The 22,630-nt window shown below is 37.1% G+C and overlaps 1 protein-coding gene across 1 annotated transcript in view; it reads left to right on the top strand.

Annotated features, from left to right (window-relative positions):
* PTGFR (prostaglandin F receptor) overlaps positions 350-22,630 on the top strand; it is an 84,870-nt gene continuing 62,589 nt past the window's right edge. Inside the window, exons 1-2 of the mRNA XM_021404865.1 lie at positions 350-780; positions 1,421-1,500. The gene's annotated coding sequence lies outside the window, so the exon portion shown is untranslated. The remainder of the gene's footprint in view (positions 781-1,420; positions 1,501-22,630) is intronic.

The raw sequence follows: 22,630 nt of genomic DNA, 5'->3' as shown, positions 1-22,630 counted from the left end.
TAATAAATTCCCCCTTACTGGACATCTTAAAATCTGAACTGGATGCTTTTCTGAAGGAAATTCTCCAATTCAAACAAGATGGATCCAGAAAAAATCTTATGGCACATTTTATTCAAGAGGTCAGATGGGAAGATTGTAACAATCCATTCCATTCCTCTATTGTGCAAAATTGCTCAGCGGTTGGTCTGCAGACTTTTTCTATGTAAAAGGATTATTTATTTTGCAAACTCTAAATGTATCAATTAAATAGAGAGCTCTCAAGTCCTGTTCTGTGATTCTAGCTTTTCTGTCTGTACTAAACAATGACGGTGGCTCTAACTCCTGTTTTTATTTCATTGAATCAGTTCATAATTCTAAGAGCTGATAATGCATTTAATGCTGCTCATAGACCTTGAGATATTATGAAGCAATAACGAAAAAGGCAATTACTAGATTCATTTTACAATTTTAAAATTCCATGTCAGTGAGATTTTTGTGCTTTTAACTGGAGGCATTACAAACGTTGCTTCAGGCAGATGATTTGTGGGTAATATTCATTGTGTTCCCATGTGCTCTTCCAGCCACAAGCATCTTCCAGGCACTGCTAAGCAAAGGGAAAAGCAGAGGTTGCTGTGGTGGGTTATCTAACAGAATGCAAATGTAAACAAGTTCACTCCTAAATAAGTCACCACGTGCCACATCTACATTTTTTTTCAGTACCTGCAGGGATGAGGACCACTTCCCTGGGCAGCCTGTTCCAATGCCTCACCACTCTCCATGAGAGGATTCTTCCTGATATAGGTATTTTGATCCTTCTTCAATCTGTGACTCCAGTTTTCATACTGAAAAGCGACAGGGATCCCAACTTTAAGTTTCTAGAAACATACTCAAGTTATTTTCATTGTGGTTCATGTATATTAGTAAATTCAGTAGGTAATAATGTTTTTTATTGTTGCATATACATCTTAAGGCAATTATGTGGTAATAACAAGTAATTCCTGACCTATTTTAGAATGTATTATACTCAATAAAAATGATTGTATGCCTCCTTAGTGAGATGAGGTAATCTGAAATGTGGATCGAGCATCACTAATTTTAGAAAGCAGTATGTTCTGACAATAGACTGTGTCGGTACTGAGTGTTTCATGCTAATAGTGCAGAACCTGCCATGTGGCTCTCTTCTTAGATAGGGTGATTGTTGTATATATGCTTAAGCTTGTAATATATGCTTAAAGTTAATGTTTGTTAGTTTCATTTAAGATAGCTCCAAGTGAAAAGAAGTGCTGTCATGAAGAACACAGAAGTTGAAGGGGTGCATTAAATGTTAGGCATTAACAACAAACAAAAGAAAATGTGGGAGGATGAAAGAGTTCAGTAAAAATGTTCCTGATGATTTGTTCACATGTTGAAAGGAGTGCTGGATTTCTTTTGCATCTTGTAGATTATAACATCTAAAAAAAAATCAGAGTGAAGATTCAATTTGAGCAATGTGAAACTTGCTTGTTTTTCAAGATGGAGAAGGTAAGAAAGTAGCAATATTTAAGTGCTGTGTATTTATTCCAGACTTCTGACTGAACAAACATTTGAAGAGAGTTATGTGATATTTAGAGTTGATTTATAGAGCATTGAAAAATTATTTTAATTAGAAAGCAGATAATATCCAGAAATGAAAAGACCAGTTTGAAACCTTTTGTTCTTACCACTTGTGCTGGAACTGCTATTTTTGTTTTGTTTCTTGGATTTGTTTTCTTCTCATTGAGGGAGATGTTATGCCTGTATCTGCTCTGACTTTCTTAGGGAACTTTCTGACATGACAAAAATGGCAGAGGCACTTCTACGAGGATGTGATCTTGATACATGCTTTCTTTTGAGGGAATGGATCAGCAGCTTGAAATCCTTTGAACAGTATTCCCTTGAGGTTTCTTTCCCCCTACGTTGTATTTTCCAACAGCTAAATGCAATCACTTGGAATAACCTTTATTGCAGTATTTCTGTAGATTACTTCTGGATAGATGCAGGAAATAAAGACACACTGACCAGAGACAAAAGCTCAGATAAAAGCTGTAGTCTTGAATATGGGTTAAAGATGTAATTTATGAGTAGAATGGACTCAGTCGTGTGAAACACAGTATCAGTGTATTGGGTTAGACAAATGACATACCTTGTTCTGTATTGGTTTCTGAAAAGCTATGTGTAACTTTTCTGTAAGAAATCAATAAAGAACAAGAGGGGAATTTGGTTTGGGGCAGGATAGCAAAAGGGTTTCCTCCCGTCCTCTATCAATTAATGGTCACTTCTCCGTTTCTTTGTCTTGGTCCCAGTGTCACTGAAATAAAAATCTTCTGTTTATTAATTTCTCTGAACAATATATGAGAGATTGTTCTTTTTTTTTCTTTGTTTCCATCCTGTATTGTATTACACTGTATGTTTTATGCTGTGAATAAGCATTTGTTCTTTCTGGAGTTTATTAAGGCCTTTTTCAAACCTAGCTTGATCTTCTCATCTGAGCAACCCAAGTTAGATGCTAGATGGCAATACCTCTTAGTATTTCAGATGTCATCTATATAATGAATAGAAAGGTTTTATCTAACAGCATTATAATATTAACCTTCTTTTTCTTTTTTTTCTTTTCTTTTTTTTTCTTTTTTAATCTGGTAAAATCTGAGCAGATACTTTAATCTGTGTGCAGTTTTGTCCTGACATTCTGCCTATGCACTAATGAGCAATGTAGAACTTAAGAATGTGTCAAACTAATTGAGAGAAATTCTCCTTACCTACAGCTCTTTGCATTTACCATTACAGAGTTTTGTTTGACTTTGTGTTGTCCTTGTATTCAGCTGTGCTTAGGTTTTACCATAAATCATTTTACGCAATGTTTTTATTTTGATGTGGTAAACATTTGGGTAGATTTCCTTTCTGGCATCAGACATTTCTTACTGTTCTCAATTAGAAAAATAAAAGAAAAAAAATCAATTACATGAAGGAACTGAAAATGAATTTTCAAGTGGATGTAAGGATAATTTATCCACGCCTTTGTGTATGTAATCATGAAAACAGAGTTGAGCATATTCATTCTCTGAAAAAAAAATAAGAAAGAAAAAAACATCTCATCCTGCCTCAAGGAGATGAAGAAATTGGTCTCTAAAGAAGCGGGATCTTTCAAAATCACTTACAATGTATCTTTGAACGGATTTTCTATTCTGTTTTTTTTTTTTTTTTTTTTTCTCTGTTAGAAGGTGAATGTGGTCTTATTAGGAAGAAAGAGTTGCATTAATTGTTGTCTCAGCTTTTAAGAAGGCATGTGGGGAGTCTAACTCAGTAGAAGCAGGGATGTTAGATAAGACAAAAGTACAAATCAAGGCTTATCTCCTAGACCATTAAAAGAAAGTAAAATTAGACATGTAGCAGATAAAATGATAATTAATAAAATACCAATGAGAGCTAGAGGAAAGGCATTATGGACCAAGTACTCTTGTGCAGATTTTTTTGACATCAAGTTAAGCAGCATTTTATGCAGGGACTCTGCTGGGCTAAAGCAGAATACAGTCTCAGTGAATTCCACAATTCTTACAACATCAACCGCTTTGTTGTCTTTAAAAAGTCCTCTACTGTGTGTTAGTCCATCTCTTCTGAGTAGTACAATGGGCAGCCTTCATCTCTGTGGATTGAAGTCCATTCTCTTTTCTTACAGTTTGTCCTTGTCCCACAGTACTGGGGTCTCTGAAGGGGTCTTGTGCTAAGATTGCATATTCCACTATGAGGCTGTAACTACTTGACTTTTCACCCTCTGCACCCATTTGAAATGTAGTTCCCCTAAGTGGTGTTCAGTTCTGTGCTTTGCCATGACTGTGGTAGTGCATTGCATGTAAAACACCAGGAAACAACATGTCCTTATATTTTTAGATTTCTATTCTTCCTTTCATTTGAAGGTAAGCAGGAATTGTTTCGCAGTGAGTGATTCACACATTATTTCAATTTAGCAATGATATTGAATCATAATGTCACATCCTTGGAGTACAGCACAAAATTTGCTGCTGCAAAGAAAATGGCCTTGCACATGTATCTGAAACTTCCTTGGTCTAATCACAGCTCTTATTTTCTTGTTCTTAACTTTCTTAGTTCTCTCTTCCAATGGTACTACATATTTATGTAGCAACACAGTCAATAAATCAGGACTTTCTGTTTAGTCAGGTGTTCAAATGTTGAGTAATATTTGAATGGAAAATAAAAATAAGTATTTATAATTTATGTAACTGAAATGATACAGAGTGGCACGTTTTGGACCCTGGAAAAAACGGCCAACAGCCTCTCTGATCTCGGCTGGAAAGTACGTTGTTTTCTTCTAGCCTTCTTTGGCTCTCACTCAGTCAACTGATTAACCGGTAACTAATTGAACTGCTGAATGTTTTGAACAGGAGAAGAACTCTCTCTCTTTCCCATGCCTGCAGTACTGCAATGGCAGAGCACAGTATACATACAAATTATAGTCTGATATGCTTCCAAGTTATATTTTTCCCGATTACATTTTCTTAATTTCTTCCATTATCTTGATTTATTGATATAAAGTTTTTAGAATGGAAATAAACATATATATGTATCTGGATACATGGGAGCATCTACTGAGAAAGGCAAATGAGCATTTACCTTTCTAAGAACACTGACTTCTTTCATAGCTTCCCCTTGCATGACCAGCAAAAAGATTAGGAATTTGAGAAAATTCTGCCATCTGCAACTTTGTTTTTTTTCCCCACTGTAAATGCTTAATATAATAGTATTTAATTGCTTCCGCTAAGCTTTAAAAATTGAAAAGTAAAATGGATCTCAAAGTGATGGATGGAGACAGGCTATAAAGTGCTTTTTCAAGAGATAAATGCTGCTCCATCCTCATTTGCTCTTGCTCTGCTTTCTGCAGCTGTCTTTGGTCAGCTGGGCTATGCTCACCTAGAAGCACTATACCAACAAATGACTGATTCCCTGTTTGCTTCTCCTGCTTTCATTTTTTAAAGATTGAAATTGTGAAGGTACAAAACACTGTTCAAGATACATTTGACCACTGGGAAAAGAAAAGAAAAGAAATAAAAAATCTCAACAACAGAGTGGCTTCTGTTTGATCACCGTGCCATTTGGCCTGCCAAAAAGCACATGTTGATCTTGCCTTCTACTTCAGATGTGTCACACTTCCAACAAAATGGAAGTAACTCCTCCAGAATCATGCTAGAATAAATCACCTTAAGCACGAGCGTAGTCCAGCAGACTTCAGAATTCATGTTTCAAGTTTTCAGGTTTTGATTCAACAATGAATTCAGCAAGCACAATCACTTTCATTCTTAGTTTATGATCAGTAAACAATGCATGAAGAAGGAAATACGGTCTGTAGTTAAACTGAATATGAAGGTCTGGGTTATGTCTCTAATATACCTGCAGGCCAGCCTTGTGGGTTTTTTTTAATTGCCTAATTTAATTTTGAATTGACTACTTGCCTAAATTCCTTCTCATTTAAATGAGTGAAATTACTTTTGTAGGTCTGCCCTTACTGTCCAGTCTTTCTGCTTTCCCTTCCTAACACGCCTGTTGCTGTAAAATGATGTATCTCCTTCTGTAATGTGATAAAATTTATTTCATGAAATGTTCAAAGGTCTTATAATGGAGTAAGGTCATGAGTTAATATCTTGGAAAAAAAAATCTACAAAACATAATACTGAGGAGCTTCTGACAGGAGAACTACCCATCCTTTATATGCTTGAGATTTAGGGAAAAAAATGTTGCATGGTTAAAGCTCTATTAGGCAACATTAAGTCTGGCATACCTTAACTTGTGATAGTTTGGTTTTGTAACCTCAATAATGTTATTTTCTTCATGTAGCTCCTCTACTTTTGTGACTGAACCTGGAAGATAACTGTGGTCCAACAGGGACTTATCCCAGATGAAATTTAGGGTCCTTTTCAGTAAATCTAACTGAATTAACAAAGTAGTAAGTTACAATACAATGTAGTATAAAATGCTTCTGTCTATATATTCTGTCTATATTGTCCTCTTTCACATCTACACTATCTTTGTGCTTCCTGACACAATACAAATTAAAATAAGTCTGAATTCTCATTTGGATAAACCGCAATGTGTCTATCTAAGGCTTACATGAATACTGATATTTGAAAATTTCTGACATTTCTCTTGCCTAATTTCAATCAAAATACTCAGCCTCTGCCTTGTCTGAAGCTAACTAGCAGTTAGTAATGTTGTACATGGAAATGTAAGATGGAGAAGTGGGTTAGGGCAAAGAATGGGTTCAGCCTGTGTCATGAAGGATGCCAAAATCTATTCAACACACCACTTAGGTTGAGTTGCTTCCCAAAGAAGGTGGCCTCACTAAGACTATACCCTGTAATTTCTTCACAGTTATGTTACTCTACGTGTTTGTAACATGAATTAAGATTTCTCACTGTATGTACAAAATTATTAATTTCTTGCTGAATTCCCATGCAGTGATGTGTTAGTAAGAACTGTTTAATCTTTATTTAGTAAAATACAGTGAGAGAAAGCTTTTCTTAAAATGTCTGCAGTAAACAAACAACAACAACAACAAAACACAACCAAAACCAAACGAAAATTCCTAGAGTGCATTTGTGGTCCTATGAGAAAATGACACTGGAAGATTTATAAATTCCCTGGCATTCTTGGTCCAAAAAAAATCAGATTCCCTATGTCTGTTTAGGCTGTTCTTTCTCTAATGCCTCAGACATTTTCCTCACTATTTTGGAACCATCAGTTTCCAAAAAACATCAATTTTATCTGTTGCTTGTCATTAATTACAGTCAGTTCTTTATTTTGACTTGGAAATCTACTTCGTATCACCATATGATTTGTATCCATCACTTCTTCTTTTCCAATCGCTTCCAAATTGTGGAATTTCAGAGACAAGCTTAACTGACTGAAATGAGTAGGAGCCTTTCCTTTGTCTTTAAGGGATTTGGCCTGCATCATAGTAGTACACAATGATGAAGCTAATTTTGTGCATATGCACTTAAATTTGGCTGCATCCTTTCGAGGAAGAACAATGACTCATTTTAACTGTGTAACTAATTATGTGTCTACCAACGTAACTAAACACTTCTAGTAGCGTGCTAAATGAAATTGCTTAACTGTTGTGTAGTTTTCTTCTTTCTCTCCAGCCATCCTCTTGGGGATAATCTACATAGTTTTTCAATGTAACAATTGCTGAGTGTTCTTAGAGACCACGAACTGCAGAAGTGCGCTTCAGAGTTGAAGTGAGGGATGGCAAGTTTTGTGAGAGCTTCCAGGCTTTCCTTAGGAAAACATCATTTCTCTCTAAGGATTATCTTAAATTCAGGAGCTGGAATAACAGTTTTCAAACATATTTGCAAATATCTTTAGTAATGTCCCACTTGAGCTGTCTTGATAGACTGAGTGCATGCAATAGAGGAGCTGAGATCTAAAATTCATCTCTATTTTCTATGACAAAGAAGTGTAGAGTGTGAAGACTGGCTTGCTATTGCTTGAATGTTTGAGAAGATCAGCTGCATTGTCCTGTCCTTGACAGAGGTTTCTATCAGTGATGGCTTTATATAAATTGCTTTGTTTTAATTAACTTAGGTTGTGACTATGGCAGTTAATACTTGGTCATAATTCACAAAGATGGCATATTAAAGTTAGTCCTACCAAAAAGGTGAATTCAGTTGATAAAGACAAAAATAGAGCGCAGATGCTAGGGCACCTTTAAGCAAGGTATCAATCCTATATGCAGAGCTAGATGTTATTTTCATGGTATAAAAGAAAACATGTTAGTTCTGACACATTTCAGTAAGGCATGATACCATCATGAAATGATAAGCTGAAGAAAGAGAATGTAGTGATGATTTACAAGAATCTGAAACCGACTAAAGGACAAATAGTCTCATACAGTGTTATTGTTAACAACATTAAAAAGAAGAAATAAGTAAATAAGTCAGTGAAATTTACTGCTGGTGCAAATTTGTGAGATCTTAGCAGTATAAGAGAGTACTAGAATATTATCAAAAATAACTGGGCGACCTTTAGCGTGGAGATGATAAAGACAGGAAGAAATACAACAGAGCAAAGCCAAAGTTTGTGTGCTTTATTTTCCTTTATAAAGTGGGAATAGCTGGACACACTCATGCTGGAGGAAAACGAAAACTTGACTATTCCTCACTCACAAAGTGACTCACCTAAGAATGGAGGACAGCCACAAAGTCCAAAAGTCTTTCTTGGAATTACTAAGGGTGATATGTTACCGGTGAAGGCAAGGAAGTATTCAAGTTGTTGTACATGTCAGTGAAGACATCATCCATCACGGTATCTGCTGCTTTTAGAATTATTGCTTAAGCAAGATTAATTCAAACTGGAAACTGGATAACAGGAAAAGAGAGAATCTTTGGTGAGCTATACTAAAAGACGTCAAGTTGTTTAAACTGTAAGTGAGGCTGAAGTGGGGATGTGTGTTTTGGATTATAGAAAGAGACATTTATAAAAATTATTTCCAAAGAGCTCATGTTTCAGGCATAGGATGACATTTCTAGCTCTGTCAATTATGTCCTTAGATAGATATAAATAATTTGATAATCTACATTATGCCTATTTCTCTATCACTTAAGAACAAAAGTAAAAAATGTCAGTAAATTAATTCTCATTTTAAGATACTTTCACATCTCAAGGAAATTTGTATGAAAAACTATGTATTATGATTATTAGTAATGCTATTTTGGGGGAATGTCACTCTCTGTGGTGTCTTTGCAGTTTGTTGACTAATCTGTATTTTTAGTGTTATTATACACCATCTATTTTAACATCATATTGCAAACGTGCTTATTCTATCTCACATGCACACTCTCTTGCTCTCTAAAACCAAAGGAAATTTTACTGATGTCATTAGGATGTATTTCTGCTCTATGATACATAAGTTTGATAGACAATATTGTCCAGGTCAAAACTTTGGAGAGCTTAATGCAAAAGCATTTGGGAGGGTTGTTGTGGCTCTTGAATGCCTAGGGCTAAAGTTTTGCTTTGCAAAGTGTACTGGCTAATAGCTGCAACTCAGATCAGACATCAGTTCTAATTCTGTTGTGTGGAAACCATGTCTGTAAAGTGGAGGAATCAGGTAGTCTGTACTCTCAACTAAGTGTGCTGCACTGTATGTAATGGCAAATCTGCTACTAGAGAAGCAAAGAAGCATCATTAGTAAAGCATTAAAACCAAAGCAACACAACCACTACATTGTTAGCAGTGGTGGAGATGAATTCTGTTTGTGTCACTTCCTGTGCTTTGATGTTGGCAGAAGTGTTTTTGTATCCTACTCTTTATAGCTGGGTAATGCCTGGAGAAACTTGGTTTTTACCACAACACCTTCAGGTAACTTCATAGGTAGCAGAAAGAAATGGAGCCTGAGTATTTCCCTAGAATCTGTGGTTTAAGGAAATAGTTATTTCTTTACCTGCTCTCTTGACTTCCAGTGTGCCATCTTTACCTTGAAAGAAGAACATCCATGTGAACAACAGAGTGCAAATTCTTTCATTCTGCCCTTGAGGAGTCTGCACTGCTGTGCTTTCTCCCACTGTTTTGTGCCTGAGACTGGACGAAAAGCAAATGAGGCCACTAAATATGTAGTCAAATAATTATTTTGCACTTAAGCACGTCTTAAGCCATAGAAGGCTGATCAATAACTACCTTGTCAATGCAAATATAGGCCAGCTTTGCAAAAAATTCTCATAAATTTCAGCTTTGTTAAAATTGTTGGGATGCTTTAAACATACACTACAACCAGAAACCTTTATAATCAGAAAGCCTGTTAGGGAAAGGGGATGTGGTAGTAAAGGACATTCCACTTTAAGAAAAAAAACAAAGAAAAAGGAAAATACAAGGAAAAGAGAAGTTTGTTCTTTCAGGCTGTGTAAGTTTGATCTGGGAGCTCATCCAAAAGGATTTGTGAAACATCTGGACATTTGACTTCAGTACCCACGGTTCTGAAATCTGAAACATCCATCTGAAGCTCGGCTGTCATGACCGTGGAGGAGTACTGGCACTGCTTGTGGCTGCCTTGCCATGATCTCATGGTGAGATAATTCTCTCTTCTCATACTGGGAAGGGTGCTGTTGCAATGACTGAGAGCAGACTACTGCGAGTAAATGTGGAAACAATCTAGGGAGATCCTTGTGTGGGGTCGGTAGAACTCTACCATGACGATAATGTCAGGATCACATGGGTCATGTAATTAAACACTAATGGAACCAACTGGGAGTGAGGTAGGGAGGACTGAATCTATCCAGTGATAAGCACAGTTTCCTCCTGGTGTTATATAGGAAAGATGAAAATTAACAGCACTTAATGACTTTCTTATTATATCGCATAGCGGATCCTGGATGAGTCACACTTGTGCAGCAGCATAACTTTAATATGTAAAACTTTTCTACTGCTCACAGCTATTCCATCAACCACTTTTTTTTTTCCTTAATTCAAGAGTAATGTGAAGAATTCTTATAAATCATTTTTTCCCTGATCCCCACGCACAAATTGAGGTAGAGATTAAGTGAATATAGTATATACTTTCTTCTCTAGTAAGATCACTTTTTTGATCTGGAAACTGTTTTCTTTCATGTTATATGTTCTGCTGTGTACCATTCTCCTCCTTTTCTTCCTCCTTACATAGCCTTCAGAATTTAATCTGGTGTGCCTGTTCTGTCTCAGAGGACGTTCAGTATTTAGATGACTCTTAGGTCTGCAACTAGCCTACGGTAGTATCCAAGGAGGCAGTATTTCCAAGGTAGTGGTGATGATGGTGTTGAGAGTCCTACTTTATTTTTTTATTTGTAGCAATTGATGCAGTAGATGTCAGTTCAGTTAGTATGGCAATGATAGGTAAGGTTGAAAATATTTTTATGAAAAATACTTTCCCAGGCAGGTTTCTGGGAAACTGGCATACGAGTAACTGTATGCCTAATTGATCACGCCATATTTGGCTATTGATCATGTTTTTCAAAAAACAAACACAAATCGTTACCAAAAAAAATCTCTCTGAGTAGGAATGGAACTTATTGCTGGGGTACTTAGGACAACATTATGTCATTAGTTGAATGGATTAAGGGTTTTGCAGAAGCAAGCTGTTTCTTAAGATTGTTACATTTTAGACTTTGAAATTACAGTTTGCTGAACTAATTTGTGTTTATGCACATTTTTATTTTAAAGGAAGACCTTGCATGCATTTACATTTCCTTTTCGTGGTGTTAGCACTATAATGGACACTGGAAAACACCAATGAGAAGAGCTGATAAAAGTTTAGATGTGAGGTTGAACTGTGTTCTTTGTAGCATGTAAAGTTGTAAGGGAATGTTTCTAAACAGGAAAATTTGGCTGCATCTAGACAGGCTGGCCAGTGGTCTTTCCCAGGTTTATAATACTAAGTTGTTAATATGAAAAAATATTTGGCATAGAAAAAGCTATTTTGGCAAATTACGCCGTCCGTCCTTCCGTCCGTCCTTCCGTCCATCCGTCCTTCCGTCCGTCCTTCCGTCCGTCCTTCCTTCTTTTTTTAAAAAATTAAACAGCTACAGGAAGAGAGACCAAGTGAATCATGTAATTATTGCACAAAACAGAACAGTTCACCATATAGGCTACAGAGAAACTGGCTCTTCTACAGTCTTTCAGTCAAAGTAAGCAGCATACTGAAAAAGTTATCATGTAACTTCAAGTGCAAGGCATTCTTTTAGTGCACAGAGGAAAATGATGGTCATCACAGTAGAATGCAGTAACATCACAATGGAATTGTATTGAAGGCTTGAGGGAGTCAAAATTGCATCTAGAGGCAGTTTTGTCTTCTATTTCCTTTTAGAAAATGTAATTGGTAAGACCTATGTGCAACTTGCTTCATAATTGCCTCCCAAGTCAGTGAGAGATGTTATTATTAACAGGTACAGCAGACCAACTTTTTAGCAGCAGTTTGTAGTCATGTTTTATTTATATTCCATGATTTTAGAAGAAATACATGTAGGTTTTCTTAAATTTGTAGAAATATTTTTTTTCATACAAATAGCTACATTAATATGTTGAATGAAATGTGTCTGTTTCCTGATTAGGAGATTTGGACATCGAACACTTACACTGGAATGGTGAATGCTAGAATACAATTTCTGTGCCACGGTGTGCTGTATTTTTGAGGAAGAATCTGAGCTCTGACTTAATGAAGAGATAAATGGTCTCAGCAGAAGGATGGTGGTGAGGTACTCGACTCAAATAGAACAGAATCAAAATGAAATGGTTAGAGAAGAGAGGGTCTGAGAGCGTCAACAGTATTTTCTTTCACTGAATTATATACCATATGCCAAAGAGGAAAAAGAATTTTCTTCAGAACATGGAAAACTTGTCAAGTTTGAAAAGATTTCAATTAAAAACTGATTAAAAGGAAGAAATTTTAGGCATTTTCTGATCATAGTTCACCTCAAACTGCTTCTTCCTCTCAAGTTATTTTTTCTGCTTAACAAGAAAGGGTAATTTCATTTATGTTAAGAACGACTCTGCAAATGATTCTGTATTTCTTGCTCTTATTTGCTTAAGAGCATGAACAGTGCCATTAACTTCAAAAGGGCAGTCGTGTCAAATTAATTATGGCTTTTTTGGAATAAGACCTAGTTATGAATTTTTATCATGATTCTGATCTGCACAGAATCTGTGCTTAAGGATGAATGTAAATTATGAATTACAGGACAGTTCTAGAATGGTATCAGGAGTAAACTCTTTTTTATTTAAATCAGCATCCACACATGTATTTGATTTGGGTAAATTTTCCATTCTGGACCACTTCATATTTTTTTGTAAGAGCCAAGAGTGAGTGATCTCACATTATGGCTCTCCAAGTGATGCTAATTAAGGACTTTTTCTGCCAGGTGCTCTGCATGCGCTGCTCCTATTGCTTTCAGTTGTGGTTGAAGACAAGCTGGGATGCAACCCTATTGTTTATGTGTTGAAGTTAGCATTGCCAAAAGGAATACAACATTAGAGAATAAACGGTACTGAGGTTTCCTCTGAGGATCCCCTCAATTAACTGTTTTTTTGGGGGGGGATTTTCTCTTTTTTTTTCATTTTTAATTTGGGAATAATATAAAAGTCTACATCTGGAAAATATCAGTGTTACATATAAATACTGCTTGACCACTGATTTCACATTAACAGTCTTTATATAAAACTTGTGGGAAATCAGTTTTATGTTAAAGGAATAAGGATCTAATGTCTCCTACTGACTTAAGTGGTCTCTGGAGCAAGTTCTAACTCTGTTTTTCTTCTTGTAACATGACCTGAACCCTGTTTAAAACTCAGTATTATGGCCAGTTAATTGTTGTGTAGTTTCCTGATAAAGCCTGAAATGGGATAATCCTTGGATATAAGGCTGTGCATGGTGATTACTGACAGCTTCCTTTGTTCCTGAAAGCCACAGTATGTGCCTTTTACTTTCTTTTAATAAAAAACAGATCAGAAATGTGAAATGCACTAGGTCATTCGTTGAGCTGCGCATGGAGCACGAGAAGGATGAAAGGGGCATGTTTTCTGCTTCAAATTATTCAGCTAGAGAACAACTTGCAGAAAGTGTAACCATAAGGGAAAACCTTTCCTCTTATACCCCAGGGACCTGCTCTGCCTCCAGGCTTTCTGAACTTTGCATGGGACTGTGCCAGCATCCTGTGCCCAGGAAATTTCCCCCCTGCTCCCAAGGGCTGTGGCCAGCCAGCAAGAGCTGGGGAAGTTCTCAGCGGAGCTGAGGGCTATGGTGAAGTCAGTGCTGCAGCTTCATGAGTGGGGGGATTCCTCTTGTTCCTCAGTGTCTCTGTAGGAAAGAGACTTTCTATCTGTTTAGTGAACACTGGAAGATAGAGCTCTTCTATTTCCATAGTTGTGGAAAAATAACATTATTCTTGAGAGGAAAAATAAAGTAGAGAAGCAAATATTCTGCTACATCTTGTTTCCTACATGTTCTCGTCGGGTGTTACATTTAAGATCTCTTTTGGCACTTACAATTCATCATGAAAAGGAGTAACTATTTTGAAGGCTGTCTGTCAGCTGCCAAGAAACAACCAGTGCAAATACAGATGGACATACAGACCAAATGAGAAAGGGGAATAATTTTTCTTTTAATGGAATTCTTTTTCCTCCTTTCCTTTTATTTTTTTATTTGTTTTCAAAACCTAAAGAAACTCACTCAATTCTAGGCGTCAGTGCTGCAAAGCTGCTCTGCGTAACAAGTACTTGGGTTTCCATCTGATTTTGTGAGTGCCTGCCCTCTGTGTTTCAGCAGCTTGAATTTCACTGGGGTAATGCTAAACTTGCCAGAACGCTTTTTTCCTTAAATAGTACAGAAAACAGTACATCACATAAAAGACTTCTCACTTTCATGTAAAACTCCTTGTACTTAATTAGCTAACTATGAACAAAACATCTAATCCTTCAGAATCATAGCTTTTATTTATTTATTTTTTTAACATTTATACTTCTTGCTATGAACTGTGATTATGTAAAAACTCACAGATTACATGGTCTTGAGATGAAATGAAATGCTTTAAAGAGCTTTGAGGAATGGCTTTCCAGAAAGTGATGTTTCCTGTGGTAGCTTCGCTTTATTTTGTAGTGTTCAATTGCTGTAGCAGACAGATATCAGGAGGTGTAAGACTACTGAGGTCCTGTTAGTTTGATTCAGGTGTAGAATGGCAAATCCTTGGATGACAGAGTTAAATGAAGAGCCAGAGTACACACATCTGTGACTGCCCCGAGCTGAGTGCAAAACCTTGCACTTGGCCTTGTTGAACCTCATTAAGTTCTTGTGTGCCCACTTTTTGAGCCTGTCCAGGTCCCTCCGGATGATACTTCTCCTTTCTGTTGTGTCAGCTGCATCACTCAGCTTGGTGTCATCAGCAAACTGCTGAGGGTGCACTTGGTCACATCCTCTATGTCATTGATAAAGATGTTGAAAATGACTAGTCCCAAGATGAACCCCTGAGGGATACCACTCATGACCAGCCTCCATCTGAACATAGAGCTGTTGATGACAATTTTCTGGCTATAACCATCCAACCAATTATTTATCCACTGAATAGTACAGCCTTCAAATCCATATTTTTCCAATTTAGAGATAAGGATTTGGTGTGGGACCATGTCAAAGGCCTTGTACAAGTCCAGGTAGATGGCATCAGTTGCCCTTCCTTTGTCCACTGATGTCAGCATTACATTGTAGAAGGCCACCAGATCAGTCAGGCATGATCTGCGCTTGGTGATGTCATGCTGACTCTTTCAGATCACCTCCTCATCTTACATGTGCCTCAATGTGTGTTTCAGGGTGATCTGTTTCACGAACTTCCCAGGAGCAGACATGAGGCTCACTGGCCTGTAGCTCCTCAGAAAGGAAGAACTCAAATATGGGAGTGATATTTCCCTTTTTCTGTGCACTAGGGACTTCACCTGACAGCCACAACTGTTCAAAAATCATGGAGAGTGGCCATGTGACAAAAGTAAGAGTGGTTTGCCTGCTGCTGTCCTTGTTAATAAGACTTGTTAGATCGTTCCAAAGGGGAATAGGGTAGCATAAGATTATCTTTTTATGTCTTATTACAATATGCATGAAGCAAAAGGATTTCTATTATTTTTTACCTCAGCAATGTCACATGTCTGCAGTAAACATCTCCCCCCTCCCCCCCAGATATTATCTTAGGTGACAAATACATAGTTCATCTGAAAGGCAGGGAAAAATTGATGTTGTGTGGGGAAGAATAGCTTAGCCAAAATGTTGAGTAATTAAATAGGACAACCCCTGGCTTCCTGGAACTGTGAAGTGATGCATTATTTTAGCCACCACACTGTAATCAGAGAAGCTTGGTGTTGCTGGAATTTGATTTAGTCCATGAATTACTGTGAGAGCAGACAGAGCTGCTGTGGTCTGATGTTTGAGTGAGCCTGGGGTAAGCTCCAAGAAGCTGTAATGTTGGCCCCTATTACAAGTACTGTGTATGTTTGCACATGAAAACATTAATGGATTTCTGGAAAGTTTTCCCTTAGAGCCTTTTAGTTTAAAGTAGTGTTTAAAGATCATGATTCCACTTTCTTTCAGAAGCATGATTGTGTTTCTTGTATTTTCACTGAGAACCAGAGCATAGCCTCCTGGAAACCACTCCCAAGTTGGAATGTATGTTGTTCTGGTGCAGTGCAGCTTATATCTTAGCTCTGCTGAAAGAAAATGTTTTTATAAAGTGTGGTTGAGGAAGCAGAAGTTATCATCTAGTGTCAAATAGCTAATATTTTCACACTTCTGGACAAGGCTCATGTGCCACCTGGGTCTTCAGAGTACTGATTTGGAGGCAAGACTACACAAACATCTGCATCATTTTCATTCTGCCAAATGGGAATGGCTGTTTTTTGTGTGGAAAAAGCTTGACTGAACTCTCCTACTGAGCCAGCTGGTGCTGGGGAATATCGTACAAGTTTAGTGATGAATTTTTACTCAATATCAGTAAGTCCTGAGATAAATTTGTCATTCTAAAACAGGACTGAGATGGAATCTAGGTGCCTACTTCAGAACTCTGCAGATGCCTACATCTTTTAACTCCCTCCTCTCACAGGTTTATTGATCAGACAGGAGGCATCAGTCAGTCTGTGCTGGATCCATTTCTAGAGATCACCATTTCTGGATCCAATTTGTTTGATTAGCCACAGATAAAGCAGCACTGTTTCTTATCCAGGATATGCAAGTCGATAGATACCATGTGGAGTAACTTCAGGGCATGGTTCCAAGGGATCTTGGCTATATCAAGTGTAGGACATTACTGATGTGTCCAGGAATTTGATTTAGGGTAGCTTCTGAGAGAATTTACCAAAGCTGATGTCTGATAGAAAACTGTGTCAGTGTAGGAGGAACATATACACTTGCATGCTCTTCTCATTGGATCAGAAGGGTCCTCTGCCTTTTCCTGCTGAACCTCCTGTTGTTGCTGTACTCAGCTGTGACAGTTTCTGCTCCCTTAAGATGATTATTCCTTCATGGCCCCTGGCATCATCAGTTTCTAGGAATTCCTCTCCTTTGAATGGATTTTATTACCCAGCCCATGTGTAAGAAGGTTTTCTGGAGGCTCTTTCCTTTGAGTTTGCTATTCCTGGAACTCCTCCTGGCTGCACAAGAAGCTCCTTTCTCCATTTGGTTGTTTTGGATCCACTCTCATGGGCCTCATTCTTTCCGTGATTGTGTAAGGCACTTTGACACCTAACTTGAAGTCAGTGTTCCAGACTTGTTTTATGTGCAAAGCATCGAAGCGCATTATTAATTCTGACCGTGTCTTAAAATGAATACACACTCGATGCTTTGATGGATAGAGGCCCATGAAAGCATGTATTATCTTGGTTAGACCAGATTTGGTCTCTCATCTGCTGTGTTTATTTATTTCCTGGGGTTGGCTGGTATTCACCTTGTATTCATGAGGATGGATATCAATAGGACAAGGGGGAATGGTTTTAAACGGAGACAGGGGAGATTTAGGTTAGATATTAGGAGGAAGTTTTTCACACAGAGGGTGGTGACACACTGGAACAGGTTGCCCAAGGAGGCTGTGGATGCCCTGTCCCTGGAGGCATTCAAGGCCAGGCTGGATGTGGCTCTGGGCAGCCAGGTCTAGTGTTTGGCAACCCTGCACACAACAAGGGGGATGAAACTCGATGATCTTTGAGGTCCCTTTCAACCCAGGCCATTCTATGGCTTTTTGTTGCCTCTGCTTCCATGCTGAGGGATATTCTGTGTACACACTGAGCTGTCCCTTCACAGCAAGGCAGCTCAGGTATTAAGTGGGCTGAGCGAGAAACACCGAGAGAACTACAATGCTGGGAAAAGCACTGAGGCTGTGGAGTAGGTACAACTAGCATTAGAGAGTATTAGTCTTGTTTGTGAAGTAATTGAAAGACTGGGAAACATGAGCCTTGCTTGTATGGCTGAGTAAAATAAAAACATCAACTTACAGTTTATACAAGTGAAGAAGCAGCATTATTACTAGCATTATCTAAAATATTATCAGACTCCAGTTCCAGTTGGAACTTCATAAGTTCTGTAAAGGCGATTTGGCATTTTTAAAGGACAGTATTCTTATTAGTTATAAGAATTGCACGGAGAGAAGAAATTGAATGATACAGTTATTATTGGGACTATTAATTAAATACTGCCTACAATTGTGGTCTGTATATTCTGGAACTCAGACTGCTTCATTGAGGGGAAGCACCTTTCTGAAACACTCAGAACTTCTTTCCAAAAAGAAAGCTGTTTTGCAGAGAAATGTGCACCGCTTGTTTTTCTACTGTATGCTATTTTTACTGCTATACCACTGCTTACTACAAGATGTTGAGCCTGCACCTATTAACAGTATTGAAAAATGTTTTGAATTTTATCTGCTTTCTCCTTAGCTTGTTCCTCACTCTTCCTATCTCTTCATCTCTGATAAATATCCATATGGTATTGCAAACAAATGTGACATGAATATTTCAGAGATCTGGACTAAATTTCAGGCTTCCTCCTATAAAGCTTTGTGGGTCTACTTCCCAGATCCTTCACCCTCAGCCCGAGGGTTCAGCTGAGATTTAGGGCTTTTTAGCATGACTCAACTATGTGACCTTGGTCAGTTACAACTGAGTAAATACTGCTAAGAACTGAGAAAGTACCCGAGTAAAAGCCAGGCTTAGGACCAGACTGTCCTAAGGAAAGGCAATGTTTGTGTATATTATCTGATTCAGTGTGAGTTCTGCATTCGAATCTGCTAAAACAGACTGGAAGAAGGCTGGAAAATGTTAAACTGAACTAAATACTTATCCACAGATTTTCAGTGGGAAAATAGAACATACAAATTATAACTGCTGCAGTTACTACAGTATCTTGGTGTAAATTTGTAAAAGGGAACTACGAAAAGCAATTGCTTAGAAGCATCTGCCATGGTATGAAACACTCAGATGGTGATCACCACACTTATTAACTGACAAGGGGATTGTGTGAAAGCTTCTCATCTGTTAGAATGCAGTTTGGCTTTGCTGAAATTTCCCTTTGTTGGTCTGTAAAGCACAGTGGAAGGTTGTCTAAGCTGTGGTTTCTTCATAGGGAAGCAGATGAGGAATACTCCCCCAGCCTGCTGTTGCAGGATGATCTCAGTGGGAGACTAGCTCAGTGCAGCATCCTCAATTGTTTTATCTAGTTCCATTAACAGATGCTCTTTTAGCATTGACTACAAACATATGTTTTAATTGTAGGTATATGTGCATAATTTATGCATCTAGACAAAGCTATGAGATTTTTTTAAATTAGTACAAGCATTTTTAATCCATTCCTGTCCTTAATTACTGTGTGTACAGTTTTACAACCAATGCTAGACTGAGAAGATGCCATTTGTCTTAGATGGAGTAGATGATCTGGGCAGGTCACGATTTAAAAAGAGAATTCACAGAGCATTTATTAAATCCTTAAATAATTCAGTAATTCTATCCACTGATAGTTCTGAAAAGTGTCAGGAGAAAAGGTCTTTACCTATCAAACTGTAGCTTCACGGACAATGTAAAAGATAAAAAAAAAAAAAGTCTTGCATTTAACTTGGTCTAAAATGGTTTTAAAGTCGTAGACATCTGGATGTAATAAGCATCTTCTCTTTAAAAAAAAATGCTATGGAAATAGAAAAGAAGTCAAAGCAAATTCTCAGCTACAGTGGTGAGATTTTATGATTTAGATCTAGAATGTGAGGCTTATACTCTCAAAAATCAGATTTTACCCCATTAAATGATAATGGGAATTATCGCCTCTTTTTTTTCAAAATAGCAAACCACTATCTAGACTGATCCTTTTCACTCTGCTGCTAACGCTCTCTTTTTTTTTTTTTTTTACTAAATGCTAACACTATTTTTATAGTTATCCAACAGTTCTCAAATCTCTAATGTTTCAAATATTTTATATGCATTTAACATCAGGCATATGGGAACTGATTTTACTAGCTTGAAGATGAATGAGTTTGTAAGTATACTTACAGTTTTTTTTCCATGGGTTCTCAATGTAAAAGCAGTAAAGATTTCAACAAAAATCCTGATTTGTTAAAGCAGATGAAAAATCACGGTTTCTTCACACTGAGCTGCTGTGAGAAAGTCATGTGCATGGAAATAATAGCAAAACAGACTGAATGCTATTGGAGTCTTTGTTGGCCATTTCTAGTTCAAGTTTAAATTAATAATCTCGCTTTATCAGAAAGATGCACATTTATAGAATTGCAATGCCTTTACTCATTGTTGAATTATTTTACTTTGTTTTAGCTTGAAATTGTAGAAGATAGCTAGCACAACCTCTACCATATCCAGCTAGGTTAATAGTCTTCCTGCCTGGTGATCTTGTCTCTTACAGAGCTCAGGGAAGTGCTGCACGCTGGAAATTTCATTTGAGCTATGCTTTGAAGACTGAGCAATGACTTTGAAATCATTTTATTCCTTTAGACTGTGGCTGTTCTTGAAACTTTCACTTCGTGTACTTTACTAAGTATTGGCGTGCCTTACTTATCTCTTTATATTTATGTTTTATGTTAGTTACACATTACACAATTATTTTGTATAAAATAAAAGTTGGAGATCATTTCTCATTGGGCTATGAGTAGCAGCAAGTTAGAGATGGATTCTCTGCATTGCATATCCTATAACAGCTTCTTGCAGGATATCTCTTTTGCTTTTCCTTCAGTAATACGTAAACATACCCTTTTTCATTGACTGAATTTATTGTTGTTTGCAGTCATTTAGTTTTGGATTTATCCTGGTTTATGGCATTGTTTGTTTTGCAGAAGACAGAGAGCAAGATATCAAAGTGTTACATTTGTCTTTGTTAGATATCCTGAGCATTCAATAGGAAATTAATGTGAGACATCTAGTGTTCGTTTTGTTGCTTTTCCTCAAGAATAGGAATTTGGGACCTGATGCCACAACAAAAAATTGTGCTGTTCTGTTCTTTTGCAGTATTAAGGCCTTAGTGATTTTTCTTAGAGATCAAGCCAGAGAAGAAAAGGAGACAAAACTGTCTTTTTGTAATAAATTGGAAATTCTACCATGAGCATTGTTGTACTGAGTGGATAAAAGGCGATGTAAATAATATGACTCTCTAGGATAGAATATAAGTAACAGATTTAGTCATCACTGGTGTTATAAGTAGATCAAAAAAAGGAGGCCAAAAGAAGTGAAGAGGCTCCTCCTTTCTGCAGTTTCCTGTAGCCATGTATGGCAAATATTTGTTTCTCACAATCTGTGCATCTTAAGAAGTGGAAATTTCCAGCATGGAAGCTAAAGAAGCACAGCTGGTCTGACAGTGGATGTGATGGCCTAGTGGGAGGAGACGGTAGAAGTAGGGATGAATGTGTAACTGCTTATAGTTAATTCTTTTCTGACATAGATAGAAAACAGCCACTTTCCTCGGAGTATGGATGGATCTCAAATCCACGGAAATACTAAATTTACTTTGGCAACTATTTCAGGGATACATTTATTTTAAGCCTTTTCTTCAAGGGAGCGACTCTCACTTTGCCTTAACAACACTTGAATTCAGATGTTAGTCCTTACTTTGAAATTCTATCTAGCATGGGGGATAAGTGTTTTTGAGACCTGTTTCTTCTCTATTCAGAGTTTGCGTAAGGATTTAGCAAAATCAAGGCCATAATGACTGATTAAATGAAGATGGAGGGATAAAAACAGTAATTTGGAAACAATTTTAAAACAATTTCAAGATGTCTCTGTTCAAGGATTTTGTTGGTACTTTTAATATAAATAATTTCTTCTTGCTTTCTTGATGAGCTTTTCAAAAATACGTTCTCAATTTGTTCCAACACTGCAAGATTTTCCCTAGAGAAATTTTCTGCCGATTTAAGCAGTAATTTTACTTAAGAAGAGAATATAGCTGCAATCCTTTATTTCATTATCTATAGTGATTGCAGTTGTTTGAAATTGCATTTTTTGTGCTTTTCCTGTGAAATTCACTAGGTTTTTTTGCCTTCTCACTCTAAGAATCTTGCTCATTTCTTGTGTAAGTTTTATGACCCCAGTTATTTTTATTCTTTAAGAGAGGTACTATTTTAATCTATCTTTACAGCCGTCTAGACTTGCAGTCTGTGGTAATAAATATATTCTGTCAATTTTCCATGTACATCCTGATATTTCACCTTAGCCTGCTTCTGATTTAATTTAAGGATATTATTATTATAGCATAATGATAAACTAACCATATAGGTGACATTCTCAACTTAGAAAAGCTAGCAAATCAAGGAGCTTTTATTTTTTAAATGTCAGTTTTTGTTTGAAATTTGTGCAGAATTACAATTAAATGCGTATGCAAATGCTGCTTGAGTTACTGACTTGTCTCTACTGAGTCTGCAGAGTGCATCCTGCTGCTGCTGACACTGAACGAGTGCTTGAGTACTAGAGAGCTAACAAAAATTAAGAAACTTAAATTTTGTTATTTCTTTTGACAGTAATGTTTTGCAATGACCCTGATTTCGTGGCAAGTTTTTTTTGATTAGTAAGATCAAGCACATATAAATTAAATATAAAGGAGGTTACTTGGGTCAGACTATATGCATATGCATGCTTTGGTATATAGATACACACAAAA

The sequence above is a fragment of the Numida meleagris genome, chromosome 7 (genome assembly GCF_002078875.1).
Source record: "Numida meleagris isolate 19003 breed g44 Domestic line chromosome 7, NumMel1.0, whole genome shotgun sequence".
Classification (NCBI taxonomy): domain Eukaryota; kingdom Metazoa; phylum Chordata; class Aves; order Galliformes; family Numididae; genus Numida; species Numida meleagris.
Note: the sequence above shows the minus strand (reverse complement) of the source record. Positions and strands in the feature narration are given on the sequence as shown.